The 16608-nt window shown below is 35.6% G+C and overlaps 1 long non-coding RNA gene across 1 annotated transcript; it reads right to left on the reverse strand.

Moving 5' to 3' along the window:
- Nucleotides 1–4355: 4355 nt before the first annotated feature.
- On the reverse strand, nucleotides 4356–8773 carry LOC149771403 (uncharacterized). Its single transcript, XR_016418294.1, has 2 exons — nucleotides 5605–8773; nucleotides 4356–4805 (listed from the first exon to the last, which is right to left on the reverse strand). It is a non-coding gene; the product is annotated as an uncharacterized LOC149771403 (long non-coding RNA).
- Nucleotides 8774–16608: the final 7835 nt, after the last annotated feature.

A 16608-nucleotide genomic window follows, 5' to 3' on the forward strand; every position in this document is an offset into this window, starting at 1 on the left:
GATAGGTTGGCGTCTTCACTTCGCGCCTGGGTCTTATAACTGGTGTAGTCGCTGATTCCAGGCATGTCGACTCTGGTACGGGACGCCTCTGATCAGGTTCCTTTACATGCGTGTCAGCCATTTGCTCCTGTACAGTTGTTCTTTCCGGTGATTTATCGCGGATTTGTACTGGGATTGATGTCGGTCTTATGTGTTCACTATTTCTCTTGTATTGAACACCATCCGTTGAAGTTACAATACAGTTTCGGTCGTTTGATTCTGTAATAACACCTTTTCTCCAGGGTTTATCTGGTTTGTGTCGGAAATATACAGGCTGACTGTTTTCAAGTTTTAGTTTAATTCTAGCACTGCGGTCATAACTTTTCTTGATACAGTCCTTCCTAGCATCTCGCTTCTTGTTTCTGGGTGACTTCTTTTGAACCAAAGGTAGCATTGATCTTGTTTCTCTCCCAAACATCATTTGGGCCGGACTTAGACCAGTGTCCTGTCTTGGAGTATTCCTTAGTTCTAGCAGTGCTTCGTACTGATCAGTCCTAGAGTTCAGGCATTTAACCATCATGCCTTTTGTAATCTTCACACCGGCTTCGGCTTTGCCATTTGACTTTGGGTGATGAGGAGAAGTCACGTGATGTTGAATGCCCCACTGTTTCGTGAACTGACTGAATTCGTCAGACGTAAATTGTGGTCCACCATCGCTGATGATTATTCTAGGTACTCCAAATTGCGCAAACTGCTTCTTGAGTTTGATAATGACTTGACTTGATGATGTTGTGGTGAGTAAATCAACGTCTATAAAATTTGAGTAATAATCAATCGCCAGCAAATAGTTTCTACCCTGTATTTCAAACAAGTCTAACCCAATTTTCTCCCATGGGTAGTTGCCGTCATCATGTTGCCGCAGGGGCTCTTTCTGGAGTTTTGGCTTTCTCTCCATGCAGTGTTCACAATTGTCTGCTAATTGTCTTATTTCTTGATTCATTCCCAGCCAGAAAACGGTTCCTCGTGCTCTCCTAACCATACTGTCAAAGCCAAGGTGGGCACTATGTAAACGTTCTTTAATTTGTCCTCTCCAAGCTTTTGGAATTAAAACAGCTTCCCCTTTCAGTATTATACTGTCATAAAAGCTCAGTGTGTCTCTGATAGAGAAATAAGGTCTCACTTCAGGCTTTAGGTCATTTTTGTTTTTGGGCCATCCTTCTATAATACGGTCAATCAACAACTGACAAGTTGTGTCTTTGGCAGTTTCTCTCCTGATTTCTGTAATTCGCGCATCCGGAATTTTATCAAACATTTCGACCTCACATACTTTCAGCCTAGTCAGTTCAGTGTCATCTGACAAACTATAAGCACGACTTAGTGTGTCCGCAATGATTAATTCAGATCCTTTGACGTACCGAAACGTAACATTGTATCTAAACATCTTCATTAGAATGTCTTGTAGCCGCTTTGGTGCTTGACTGAGTGGTTTCTTCAGGATGGTTTCCAGAGGTTTATGGTCGTTTTCAACAATCACTGGGCGACCATATGTGTACTGATCGAACCTCTCTAGCCCATACAATACTGCAAGCGCTTCTTTTTCTATTTGTGCCCAGTTCCTTTCAGCTGGTTTCAAAGATCTTGATGCAAACTCAAGTGGGTGTCCATCTTGCAGCAGAGCAGCTCCTAGGCCATCTTTACTACTATCAACTTGTAGTACCAAGTCCTTATTTGGATCGTAGATTGCTAACACATCTGTTTGCTTTAACAGTTGTTTCACTCTTTCAAAAGCTTCCATGCATTGTTTTGTCCATTTCCACGGTGTGTTCTTTCTAGTCAGGTTTCTCAATGGTTCAAGAGTCTCGGACAGATTTGGCACAAATTTAGCCATATACTGTACCAATCCACAAAATCGTTTGATTTCAGTAACGTCCATCGGAGCATTCATTTCAAGAACAGCTTTGATTTTATCGTTATCTGGCTTGATACCTTGTGGCGTGATTCTGTGTCCATGGAAAGTGATTTCAGGGCCCATATCCTTCTTTCCTTCATTCAAAACAATGTGCCTCTCTTCACAGCGTTTGTAAAGCTTTGCCAGCTTTTCATCATTGTCTTTCTGAGCTGCTATTTCATTATCACCACAACCAACAATGATAATATCATCCGCAATTGTAAATATGCCTTCAAGGTCGCTAAGAACTTCATTCAGTTTCCGCTGAAATATTTCACTGGATACATTCAGTCCGAACGGTAGTCGAGCCCATCTGTATCTTCCAAACGGTGTTATCATAGTAGTAAGTAGACTAGATTTTTCATCAAGTCTAATATGCCAATATGCTTCTTGCACATCGAGTTTCGTGAATACTTTGGCATTATGTAATCCTGGAACTACGTCATCAAAAAATGGAAGTCTATATCGTTCTCTCACTAACACTTTGTTCAGCGGTTGAGGATCTAAACATATCCTCCACGATCCATTGCTCTTCTTTGTAATTGCCATCTGGCTAACCCATTCAGTTGGTTCTGTAACTGGTATTAAAATGCCGCGTTCTGTCAGTAGGTCAATTTGTTCTTTCACCTCAGTTCTCACTGCCAGCGGTATGTTGCGAGCTGGCAATGCCCTGGGTTTTGCATCATCTGTGAGTCTGAGGTTCACTTCACCAAGATCTCCGAGGTGGCGTTTGACGCTTCCGATAAAATTATCGGTGTTAATTGTGACCAGTTTCAGTTCTTGAACCGCTTTCAAACCTAGCAAGCAATCTAGCTCATTTGGCACAATTACAAAAGTTACGTTACAAGTTTCATTGTTCACTGGGTTTGTCACTGTCAGAGTTGCCTCCCCTAAGGATTTCGCTGTTGACTTGTTCCACATTCTGAGATGTGACACTTTCTGTATTCTCTGAGATTTTCGGACAAATCTCTGTTGGATTGTATTTACCTGGGCCCCAGTGTCAATGTGAAATGTTACATCACAGTCATTTACAATCATTTTGGCTTTTGCCTTTGAACTGATCGAACTGTCAATGTAGTTAAGCCAGAATTCTTCTTCTGTAGCTTCTTCGGGCTTGTCATTTTGGTCAACTGTTTGCACTTTCTTGCAGCATGATTTGAAATGGTTCTTTACACCACAGTTGTTACATCTCTTTCCCCAGGCTGGACATTTTTCTTTGCTTCGTTCATGAAACAGTCCACAGAAACCGCACTTAAGTTTCGGTCTTACCAATCCAGTACCAGATACACCTGCTTGTGATCGTGGTTTCACGTTATCAACTTTGTCTTGTCTGATTTCTTGCACATGTCTATTTGACTGTTCAAATGCTCGGCAAGTTTGAAGACACTTGTCAAGTTCAAGTTTATCTTCTCTCAACAACAATTCTTGGAGCTTACCACTTGTGCTGAGTACAATTTTATCTCTTATCATTCTGTCTTTTTCTTTGAAATTGCACGACTCTGCTCTTCTCCTAACTTCGGTAAGGAAATGTTCGAACGATGTAAAGTCATCATATTTCACACACCAGAACCTGTGGGTTTCAAGAACTTCATTCCTCCGTGGATTACAGTAGGCTTCAATCTGTTGCAGAACTTTGTCTGGATCGTTTTTGTCATCTTGATTTGCCCATACAAACTGGTCATAAATGTCAATTACCTTCGGTCCTGCACAGTGTAAAATGATGCTGGTTCGAACTGTCTTGTCTTTGTTTTGGGAACCACTAGCGGTCAAATATATTTCTATCTGTCGCTTCCATCTCTTGAAGTTTTCACTTATGTTTCCTTCAGTAATATCTAAAGTCCCAGGTGGCTTTAACGAGTCCGCCATGTCGAACGAATCAAATCGGGACGAATGTTCAATTAAATGTGATCTATTTTCACGACCTGGCTTGGTCAAATTTTCGGAGTTTCTTCAACTCTGTGCGTTTATCCAGCGAAAATCAACGTTGCAGACGTTATCAGGATATGCGTTCACCGCTGCCACCATGTTGATAGCATGCTTGTATCATCATAAGTGGTGATATCTTCAAAAGAATAGCTCGTAGACGAAAACACAAGTCACGTGTTTAATCAACACACACGAAGGTAACTCCTTCAAGACCACTACAGAATAGAGAGTAACAGTTGTCTTTCTTAGATCATATCAACAACGATCTTCACTAAACTGGTCAGCGGCAAATACAGCCGCAAATATTAAAAATTCAATATCTTGGCCATTTATTTATCAATTTTTAAAATTTAAGGTGTATTGCGTTCAGATTGCTGTAATCTATCTAATAATTCAATATTCCGTGGATTTAAAAGAATTTAAAAAAAAACATCTCCCTACCCCCTGGGCAGAACTTACATGACATCAACATACAACCACACAAAAAAGTAAAATCTGCACAACCAATAACAAAATTTTATTGAAATATAAAAATTCATGTTATATAACAAATTCAATATCAAAATGTCATGTCTGTTTGGAAAATCCCCAGTCAGCTTTGCATAATATCAAAATCTCAATAAAACAAATACTGCAGGAAAACTTTAAGAAACAACAAAACATCTGATTCAGAAATTGATTCTAAATTTGCTTCTGCAGCAGCTGTCAGCGCATGATGCATCTCCTTCTGCAAATTTGTATGCCTAAAATCATCTTGACATGAGGCTGAGCAAATCTTTTCAAAAAGTTCTTTAATTTGATCAGAAGTGACCGGAAATTTACTTTTAAGCTGATGGAGCTGGATCAAAAAACTTGAAGGTGATGACATCTTGCTCTTGATGCTCAAGGGCTATTTTTATCCCTTTGCCCTTTTTAATCAACCATGTAGACATACGGTGGAAGTCTTCATTCTCTGTAAAAGTGAAAAACAGCACAGTTAATAATTTATAAGTGCAAGATTTGGGAAACTGATTTTTTTTCTTCCACAGTTTGAAACTTAAACATTGCAAACAAAAATTATCAAACTTTTAATATTTTTTTTGTGTATATTCTAGATTGAGATATTCAGGTGGTAGAATTTTAAATGTTTAACTTTGTGAGCATATTTTGTTTTATTTTACTTTACCAAAAAACGTTTTGATATATTTATACATAATACCAAATCATGACATTGAATGATTGATTGCTAGATTGGGAGGATGGAAATGTGTTTTTTATTTATTTTTATAGCAAAGAAATAGACAGACATACAGAGATTAATTACTATTTGTGTATGATAACAGTATAAAAGTGTTGATTTCCCAGAGAGACCAACTAAAAATAACAACAAAACTTCGACCAAGAAAAATATTTGGATGAAAACAACAGAACGAAGAAATATATCATAACAGAAACCTACTTCCGGTTTATAAGCGTCCAATAACTGTGAGAAAATGAGCAAAAAAACAAAATATTTATGAACAGAATGATTAATTATTCACTCATTTTACTAATTCATCGAATCAATATAGATAGTTACTATTTATTAAAATTAAATCACTCTCGCAGTCTCGGAATGCAAGATAGGTTAAAATACGGTAATTGTGAACTTCCTGTCGCAGTATACACGCATTTTATCGAAGAGTATCTTATTTAATCCATTAAAATTAAAATAAAAGAAATGCATAAAAATATTCATGAATGTTTGGAAAAGCAAGAAAAACAATACTTACCAATGTGCTATGCAATTTCTCACAAACGAGACCAAAATCTGGACCACCTGTCGATGAGAGGTCAGCCATTTCATTCGGAATCACCTCACAGGGCGTGACTCGAGATATTTGAATATGACCTTGCGGTTTACACGCTTGCGATTGGCTGCCTTTAATAAGATCTCGAAGCCATGCATATCATTAAATTCAGCGAAAATTGGGCTTTCCAGCTTATATAGGTATCATATATCAATTTTTAAAAATGGCCGAGATATTTAGCCGGGAAAATGAACCTATTTTTTGAATGCTTACCAAGAAAAGTTAATTTAAACATACATATTTCAAACTTATATGAAAATAAAGGCTGTTCCCTGCTCTACCATGTGGTGCTATTTTTAGGTGTTGACCCGGTGACTTCAGAGTTTAAATGGAATTTCCCTAGCGAAGGCAATATTTCTTGCTTTCACTGCGAGGCGGTCAGCTGACCGAATCGTGCCCAACAATGAAACTGTGTTTTTTTTAGATGAAAATTACTGTTCATTCTCTTATTTTTATCAACAAACCAAACAAACAGTTAAAAAGAGCAAGAAATGAACTTTATTTCAGCATAAATTGTAATACTGGTGGTTCATCTAACAATGACGATATAGCTGGTAGAAGATGATCGTTTTTACGTTGCTCTGTCGAAAGTGCTACACGTCTTAAGGGAGGCTGCCAGTACATACTGTATGCACTCTCAGACTTAATTGGCACTCATACGTGTCTTAGATCTATATGCACTCTCAGACTTAATTGACACTCATACGTGTCTTAGATCTGTATGCACTCTCAGACTTAATTGACACTCATGTGTCTTAGAACTATATGCACTCTCAGACTTAATTGACACTCATACGTGTCTTAGAACTATATGCACTCTCAGACTTAATTGACACTCATACGTGTCTTAGAACTATATGCACTCTCAGACTTAATTGACACTCATATGTGTCTTAGAACTATATGCACTCTCAGACTTAACGGACACAGCTATGTTTGCACACTATAATTGTTCCTTTAAAATATATTATTCACAGCATGCAATATTTTATGGGGGAATGGGGGATGGGACACATTTTTCAAAACAATAAGTGAATGCAATGTACCACAAACTAAAAGAAATCATGATCTTTATATTGTTATTGAAGGAAAAAGTCAAATACCATGTTAAAAAGGTAAAAAGTCAAATACCATGTTAAAAAGGTACAAAGTCAAATACCATGTTAAAAATGTACAAAGTCAAATACCATGTTAAAAAGGTACAAAGTCAAATACCATGTTAAAAAGGTACAAAGTCAAATACCATGTTAAAAATGTATAAAGTCAAATGTTGAAAAGGTACAAAGTCAATTCCATGTTAAAAAGGTACAAAGTCAAATACCATGTTAAAAAGGTACAAAGTCAAATACCATGTTAAAAAAGGTACAAAGTCAAATACCATGTTAAAAAGGTAAAAAGTCAAATACCATGTTAAAAAGGTACAAAGTCAAATACCATGTTAAAAATGTACAAAGTCAAATACCATGTTAAAAAGGTACAAAGTCAAATACCATGTTAAAAAGGTAAAAAGTCAAATACCATGTTAAAAAGGTAGAAAATTACAGCACTGCAGAAGGAGAGGAAGATATACAGGGATTAGTTATGTACATCTCTACTGTCATAAAGTTCACCCCGTATCAAGCATTTGGGACTTCTGAAAATTCACCCCGTATCAAGCATTTGGGACTTCTGAAAGTTCACCCCGTATCAAGCATTTGGGACTTCTGAAAGTTCACCCCGTATCAAGCATTTGGGACTTCTGAAAGTTCACCCCATATCAAGCATTTGGGACTTCTGAAAGTTCACCCCGTATCAAGCATTTGGGACTTCTGAAAGTTCACCCCGTATCAAGCATTTGAGACTTCTGAAAGTTCACCCCGTATCAAGCATTTGGGACTTCTGAAAGTTCACCCCATATCAAGCATTTGGGGCTTCTGAAAGTTCACCCCGTATCAAGCATTTGGGACTTCTGAAAGTTCACCCTGTATCAAGCATTTGGGACTAATGAAAGTTCACCCCGTATCAAGCATTTGGGACTTCTGAAAGTTCACCCAGTATCAAGCATTTGGGACTTCAGAGGATTACCTTATGTTCTGCCTTTACCCTTTGTTTTCAGAGACCAAAAAGTAACATTCTTTTACTGTGTCGAAAATACATAGAGACAGAAGTAATAATCTTGCCCCCAAAACCGCCAGAAAACTAAAGGTTGAGTTGGCGGTGGCGATGAAACACGATGAGATCAATTACCATTTTCATTTCTGGAGTCAACCAACTAATAATTCATATGCAATGTACTGCATATATTTGCTTGCAAGTTGGAACCGACTACAAACTGCAGAGACCCCAATCTGCCATCAGATAAAGTGGGTCTATGAAGTTTGTTAGGAATAATCAACATAAACCTTGATTTGCCCGCACATTATCTGTATTGATTTCCAGCTGGACAAGAGTTATAAACAAATATATAAGGTAGATATGAAAAAATAAACTCTTTTGTAATATTTTATCAGTTGCTATAATAACATTTTATGTAAATCTTGTAGTTTCCAAATGAGAAATAATACTTATTAAAGAAAGTAGTTTGTCAGTGTTCATATTTCATGCTGTATTATATTAGACTCATTCAGCATAACTGGTGGACTGAACAGAAACTCGGAGATTACTGAAGCCTTTGTTCAAAAACTATGAGAAGCATTGCTTCTTTTATTCAGAGTTCCTCATTTATGTGCCAAGGTTTGGCTGTCCATATTTATGAGTAGCTATTTTCATACAGACTAATCTTTTTTTGAGCATCATGGTCAGAAGCATGCTTTCTCCATCTCCGTTTCATTTTACCTAAATGCAATTAAAACATAACATATTTTGACATATGTAAGGGTGAGGTTAAATGTTAACTGAATTTTGTAATCTGCTAAAGCAAGATTTTAATCCTTGAACCACAATATGTCAGTTAGATATAATGCAAATGTTTTTTTATAATTATTTTTAGAAATTTCATTATTTGGATAAGGTATCATCAGTATGATTTTTGAGGGACCAACCGTCTTCAAGAGTCACAAAGAAAGTGCATATCACTAACTGAAATGATTTTCAACATTGAATTAAATAATACTAGAAATTCAAGTTTTGTCAGTTTATGCTTTCTTTGTAATGGCTATCATGCTATAATGCTTTTTTCTTTGTGGACATAATGAACTTCTTCCTGCAAGAAAGTTTTCAAGACTTGTATCATAGCTGTTAGATACAGTACAGTGGGAGACTTAATCCCCTCCACTTTTGCTCTGTGATAATGCTTCATCATGGAGAAGTAAAATACTTACAGTTCAAATCACGCCTCAGACATCATGTCATTGGCATCACCACCAAGGAGAGGATGATCAGCATTGTTGATTGACATTTGAACAGCCAATCAATGAAGACCACCTAATGCAAAGACAGAGACATCACAAATCATTAACAATCAAATACCATTTCACCAATCAGTGATCTTTATTTCAGTCATATATATATATATATATATATATATATATATATATATATATATATATATATATCTGGACAACAGAAATTAATTTTTAAATTCTTGTACATTTAGAAAACTTATGATTGACTTGATGAGAGGCCCACCTTGTTGAGCTTCTCATGAACAGTGTAAATTGATCCCACTGTTTAAACATGAAAAGTAATCCTCTTAGGTATGGACAGTTAAATTCCAGATAGCAGCAGGTTTCTTTTGAAATACACAAACAACAAGAAAGAAAACACTGAATTTATACTTAAATGCAAACCACATGTTTGTCCTTAAGCAGTAATGGTCCAGTTACGAGATTGAATATACATGTACGTAACTCTCAACTAGTTAAGTTCTGATGCACATGTACTGTAGGGGACTGGCCATTTATTTTTATGGAGTTATAGTCATCACAAGATTAGTTTGTTTCAAGTAAAGCAAGGAATGGCATTAGTGTCCTTTTCTATACCACAAATCAGAATAAGACGAGTTGTCAAGCATTTACCCCCCCTTTCTTCGAAACTAAAATGGTCTTTCCAGAGCAAAGACTTGGCTTCAACTGATGTTCAGCGGAAATCAAGGCAGTGACCATTGTTTATACTGTTTTAAAATGTTAGCAAATGACTTCCTCAGAGAAACCGCTTACAGAATTTGCTCAAATTTGACATAAGTCATCCTGACATGATGACATTTCACCTTTATACAGGTGATGCAGGTCTGTCTCCAGATATAACCACAGGTAACTAAAACTTGAGAAAAATATTAAACCAACTTTTTCAATCACCACTTGACAATATTGCCTGCAAATGATGCTGATCTGACATCAGATATTGCAGCCATTGCTAGGCTAAGGTACTCGGAATTAACTGTGTATGACACACTGAACAGGAGATGCCGCTTGGGTTAGCTTAATTGATAAAGGATGCGCTGCATTTATTTATGTTATGCACTGCTTACACTTCTGCACTGTCTCAGAAATTCTCCTCAGGTCAAACTGCAGCCAAGTTATAGCAAAGACGTTTAAAAAATACTACTAACAGCTGCCTCACTAGGCACTCAGCAGTAAGAGGTTAGTGTTAGGATTGGTCAGCCTGGTGTCAGGATAATGGGACTGGGTGGGACATGATGCTACATGTCTGCAGCATGATGCCCCAGTGCTAGACATGACTATAAACTGCCACATTGTTGACATGTAGTGATTATATAATACGAGATCTTCCTAAGGCTCTGGTCAGTGTTTAAGTATGGCCTCATGGTCTGTTAACCTATGTTAATGCTTCTCCTCCAAAAATTGTCCTTAAACTTAATACATGCTTTCATTCCAAGTCTAGTTGGTCCTAAAGAAAAACGGTCATTTAAAAATCTTGTTTTTGCTATACATGGACAAATGCTCAAATCGACTTAAAATCTTTTTGCACTATTATACTTCTCAGAATGTCGATTTTGGACAGTAATAAAATAGTGCCTATTTGACATTCATTAGAAATTCTACATGTTCCTCTTTACACTTTAGGGAATAACAAAATCTTGTCACTAGTCCCCCTGAAAGGATTGTCATATTTAACATGCGGTTTTCACTAAAGACATTTTATAATTTTCAGCTGGTCTTCACTATACTGTCATCTGAACTTTTCCTTAACTGATGTTTGTAATGACACTGGTTTTTCTCTAAAAGTTTTCTTATGATAAAAATGGCCCAGATCATACCTCCACTATGGCTGCCATGGTAGCCATTTTGAAAATGTTGACATGGCTCTGTCGTACAAGACTGATGTTCCCACTACAAACTTTCAAATAATATCTTGTTGGCCCTAATTGAAAATGAAGATTATCACACCTCAAATTTAATTGGCCAAGGTGGCCATCTGTAAAATCTTGTTATAGCTACTTTTCCTAAATAGGTTGTTGTAACAACATGGAGTTTTCACAGAAAAATTAATTATACAATGTTATTTATCATGAATAAAAATGGTGTTGATCAGACTTACGATATGACTGCTTTGAGAGTAATATGAAACATCTTGCAGGAATGGTGGTAATGACATGGGATTTTCAGTACAACACTTGTAATATATAATTGTTTCTGAATTAAAATGGTCCAGATCTCACTACCATCATATTCACTGCAACGACCAGATGGATATAGCTTTCAGTGTCAATGACCGTATTCATTTCTGTCCAAAAACATGTAAGAATACGCCTAACCAGAACATATAAATATAGAGAGATAGAGATCATATGTTTGCTTTATCATATATATATCATGAGATGTATATATTTTTCATTAAATGAGAATTATGCTGGGTGAGTTGTTGTTGTTGTAGGGTCTAATGCTATTTTTCAGCACAAGATAGGCTATACATATTGGCCAGTATCATTGGTGGAGGAAGAACCCGGAAAACCCCAGAAAGGACCACTGACCCACAAGAAGCTACTGGCATGCTTTCTCACATACCCACATTGGCCGAACATGAGACTCAAACCCATGCAGACAGAGGTGAAACGGCAGTGATACGTAACGGTGAGTGCTTAAGACCACTCGGCCACTCAGGGCCCCCAGGAGGAGTTTGAATGAAAAATTTCAAAATTTAAACGTGGTATCAAAGATACAGCGTACATACTATACCAATATTTTGCATATATCACATACAAATTTACTACAGTATTTGCATTTCCAACTCAGTTAAGATTTACTTCTGGCAACTGTATATTGAAGGAATAAATGCAATCTCCACATCCCTACCTAGCGAGTCTGTTACACAATGTAGCTCTTTACCTATTGTGGCTAATAACAATCTTCCTTGCAGACTGACAAGTTGTTTCTATTATTTATTGAAATTATATTTGCATTCATATTGATTAAATAATTATATGACTTATGATTTAAAAATGAAAGATGGATTAAATAAAGATAGCAAAGCACTACAAACACAGCTTGGGTAATTACTTGAACACTATGTAGCCACTCACATTCCAGCTAGCATATATAAATGAGTGGGAAATATAAACTAAGCAAAATGATGAACCAACAAGAGGTAATTAAAACATTTAAATGTATTTACACTTGATTATTAAAGTCATTATTTTGACTTAATATTGCTACCAACTATACAATTGTTTCTGTCCTCCATTTATATCTGTCCCCTTTGCATTGATCCATATTACAAAATTTACCATCGTTCATAGGTTTAGAGTCATTGTCACATGACGCTGGCAAAGATCCACGACAGTGAGGTTTTTCCCACAGCTTTTCCCGCAGTGGTCCAGAATTAGCGAAAGACTGATATCCTGACGGACCAACCAAAGGAGAGAGATATTGTGGTTTGTTGGGTTACGGAGACTTGCCATAAACACGTTTATATATTGCCCATCCCTACATTTCATTGTTGGTTGATTAGTTAGCTGACTTACCAATCAGTGAGTGAGTAAGGTGGGAGGGGATAGCCTTCAGACATTTTGATATTAAATAATCTGTTTTTGGAAACTTAAATGTTTTATAAAGTTGGAAGAAAAGAAGTAAGCATTAAATAGATTACAGAATGTGTGTTTCTCCTAACCAAGAAATGTACCATATATTCTTGATAGGCTGTTGCAACTTTGTATCATAGGTTTTTTGAACACTGTATTAAAATCACATGGAACATGTACATCTAACTGTTATGAAGACTCTGGTCCTTGTAGATTACTTGGTGCATGTTCAGTTTTCTTCTTCTCTCACACCCCAACAGATTTCCAGTTATTTTGCCCATTATGCGTTATAGAGAGATATTAAAGGGAAAGCAGAGAGGATTTAGATGAAATTGTGTACTATGTTTATGTCATTTAGAAAACGGAGATAATTAGTATTTTTGTCATTATTTTTCTTACTTTGCTAATGATTATTCAGTGCAAATTCATTACTGATAGTATAGATTGAAGCGATAACCATCTGCTGAAATGTAACCTAGTTTGAAGCAATATTATTATGTGTCATGGGCAGATTACAATTTGATATACATATATATATATATATATAAGATGGTCACACTGATAATCGTGTACAGTCAGCTCCACTTAAATGCATATCTCTTAATTGCATAGATCACTTAAGTGCATAGCAAAAGTATGGTCCCATTTTTCTTTCATTATTATACATGAATTCCACTTATATGCATAGCTTGGGTCCAGTCCCAAGGCTATCCATATAAGCAGAGTTGACTACTTCCTTTCTGGTGTTATGAATTAATCACTTCAAGTTCTCAGCCATACATGACATGCCAGTTTCATATCGTCTCTTAGGATAAACAACCGTAGTAAACAAGAGTGTTGTTTCCTAGTCACATTATACAACTTTATAAATCCAATCCAATTGCTCATTCCAGTCTTGTTGAAATGTGTGGATGATGCACACAGACACCAATTACATATGCCTTGACATAAGTCAAATTATGGAATGATGAGACATCATGGTTCATAATGTCTTTCAAGGCCTTGAAAATGTGGGAAAATTGAGCAGATTACACTGTGGCCTTTACAAGTCTTTGAAAATTGAAATAAACACAAACATTTTAGTTTCTTTCCATAATCACAAATAAAATTGTCCTGGGTTGTTAGATTCAGATGTAGTAGAGTTTTCCTGGTTTCTTTTGATAAACCTTTCAGTTTCATTTCATCATTAAACAATATTGTAGCATTTTGCATTCATTGTTTTCTCATATAACATGACTTGTATACAAAAATGTTAGCTAAAATAGGTCTTAGAAATCTATGTTTGTGGTCTTTGAAAATTTGGGAAAAGTCTTTGAATTTATCATTCAGAATTCTGTATGAACCCTGGACAAAACTCAAACTTAATACTTGAAATTGGGCTACAAGGGACACATCGAGTAAACACCAAGTGATGTCTTTTCTGTAAATGTGCCTTCTTATGGAGGTCAAGTATTAAAGTGAAGAAAACTGTTCATAAGTGTTCTTTATGAGCAGGTGTCCACTATATAGAACTAAAAGATGTCAGTTTTATATTTACATTACAGTGACACACATTCATCATATAAGGCATATGTAGCTAACTGATGAAGATACATGATACAATATTACGTCAGTTTTGTTGAGGTTTACCGTCAACATGAAATATTTCTAGAGGGATTGGAAAGTCTGAAATAAATGTGCAGTTTATTTTACATTTTAAATTGACACTGTGTCAAGACCTAAGATTTGTCTCCAAATCAGAAAATATTCCCTAAAGTGTAAAGAGGACAATTTTAAACACACATTCTTGTGAAATAGTCCCTAAAGTGTAAAGAGGACAATGTTAAACACACATTCTTGTGAAATATTCCCTAAAGTGTAAAGAGGACAAGGTTAAACACACATTCTTGTGAAATATTCCCTAAAGTGTAAAGAGAACAATTTTAAACACACATTCTTGTGAAATATTCCCTAACGTGTAAAGAGGACAATTTTAAGGACACATTCTTGTGAAATATTCCCTAACGTGTAAAGAGGACAATTTTAAGGACACATTCTTGTGAAATATTCCCTAAAGTGTAAAAAGGACAATTTTAAACACACATTCTTGTGAAATATTCCCTAAAGTGTAAAGAGGACAATTTTAAACACACATTCTTGTGAAATATTCCCTAAAGTGTAAAGAGAACAATTTTAAGGACACATTCTTGTGAAATATTCCCTAACGTGTAAAGAGGACAATGTTAAACACACATTCTTGTGAAATATTCCCTAAAGTGTAAAGAGGACAAGGTTAAACACACATTCTTGTGAAATATTCCCTAAAGTGTAAAGAGGACAATTTTATACACACATTCTTGCGAAATATTCCCTAAAGTGTAAAGAGGACAATTTTAAGCACACATTCTTGTGAAATATTCCCTAACGTGTAAAGAGGACAATTTTAAGGACACATTCTTGTGAAATATTCCCTAAAGTGTAAAAAGGACAATTTTAAGGACACATTCTTGTGAAATATTCCCTAAAGTGTAAAGAGGACAATTTTAAACACATTCTTGTGAAAAATTCCCTAAAGTGTAAAGAGAACAATTTTAAGGACACATTCTTGTGAAATATTCCCTAACGTGTAAAGACGACAATTTTAAGCACACATTCTTGTGAAATATTCCGTAAAGTGTAAAGAGGACAATTTTAAACACACATTCTTGTGAAATATTCCCTAACGTGTAAAGAGAACAATTTTAAACACACATTCTTGTGAAATATTCCCTAACGTGTAAAGAGGACAATTTTAAACACACATTCTTGTGAAATATTCCCTAACATGTAAAGAGAACAATTTTAAGCACACATTCTTGTGAAATATTCCCTAAAGTGTAAAGAGGACAATTTTAAGCACACATTCTTGTGAAATATTCCGTAAAGTGTAAAGAGGACAATTTTAAACACACATTCTTGTGAAATATTCCCTAAAGTGTAAAGAGAACAATTTTAAGGACCCATTCTTGTGAAATATTCCCTAATGTGTAAAGAGGACAATTTTAAGGACACATTCTTGTGAAATATTCCCTAATGTGTAAAGAGGACAATTTTAAGGACACATTCTTGTGAAATATTCCCTAAAGTGTAAAGAGGACAATTTTAAACACCCATTCTTGTGAAATATTCCCTAAAGTGTAAAGAGAACAATTTTAAGCACCCATTCTTGTGAAATATTCCCTAAAGTGTAAAAAGAACAATTTTAAGCACACATTCTTGTGAAATATTCCCTAAAGTGTAAAGAGAACAATTTTAAGGACAAATTCTTGTGAAATATTCCCTAACGTGTAAAGAGGACAATTTTAAGGACACATTCTTGTGAAATATTCCCTAAAGTGTAAAGAGGACAATTTTAAACACACATTCTTGTGAAATATTCCCTAAAGTGTAAAGAGAACAATTTTAAGCACACATTCTTGTGAAATATTCCCTAAAGTGTAAAGAGGACAATTTCAAACACAAATTCTTGTGAAATATTCCCTAAAGTGTAAAGAGAACAATTTTAAGGACACATTCTTGTGAAATATTCCCTAACGTGTAAAGAGAACAATTTTAAACACACATTCTTGTGAAATATTCCCTAACATGTAAAGAGAACAATTTTAAACACACATTCTTGTGAAATATTCCCTAAAGGGTAAAGAGAACAATTTTAAGGACACATTCTTGTGAAATATTCCCTAATGTGTAAAAAGAACAATTTTAAGCACACATTCTTGTGAAATATTCCCTAAAGTGTAAAGAGAACAATTTTAAACACACATTCTTGTGAAATATTCCCTAACGTGTAAAGAGGACAATTTTAAGGACACATTCTTGTGAAATATTCGCTAAAGTGTAAAGAGGACAATTTTAAACACAAATTCTTGTGAAATATTCCCTAAAGTGTAAAGAGAACAATTTTAAACACACATTCTTGTAAAATATTCCCTAAAGTGTAAAGAGAACAA

Source organism: Sinohyriopsis cumingii, unplaced genomic scaffold (genome assembly GCF_028554795.1).
Source record: "Sinohyriopsis cumingii isolate HCF-2022 unplaced genomic scaffold, ASM2855479v2 utg001870l, whole genome shotgun sequence".
Classification (NCBI taxonomy): domain Eukaryota; kingdom Metazoa; phylum Mollusca; class Bivalvia; order Unionida; family Unionidae; genus Sinohyriopsis; species Sinohyriopsis cumingii.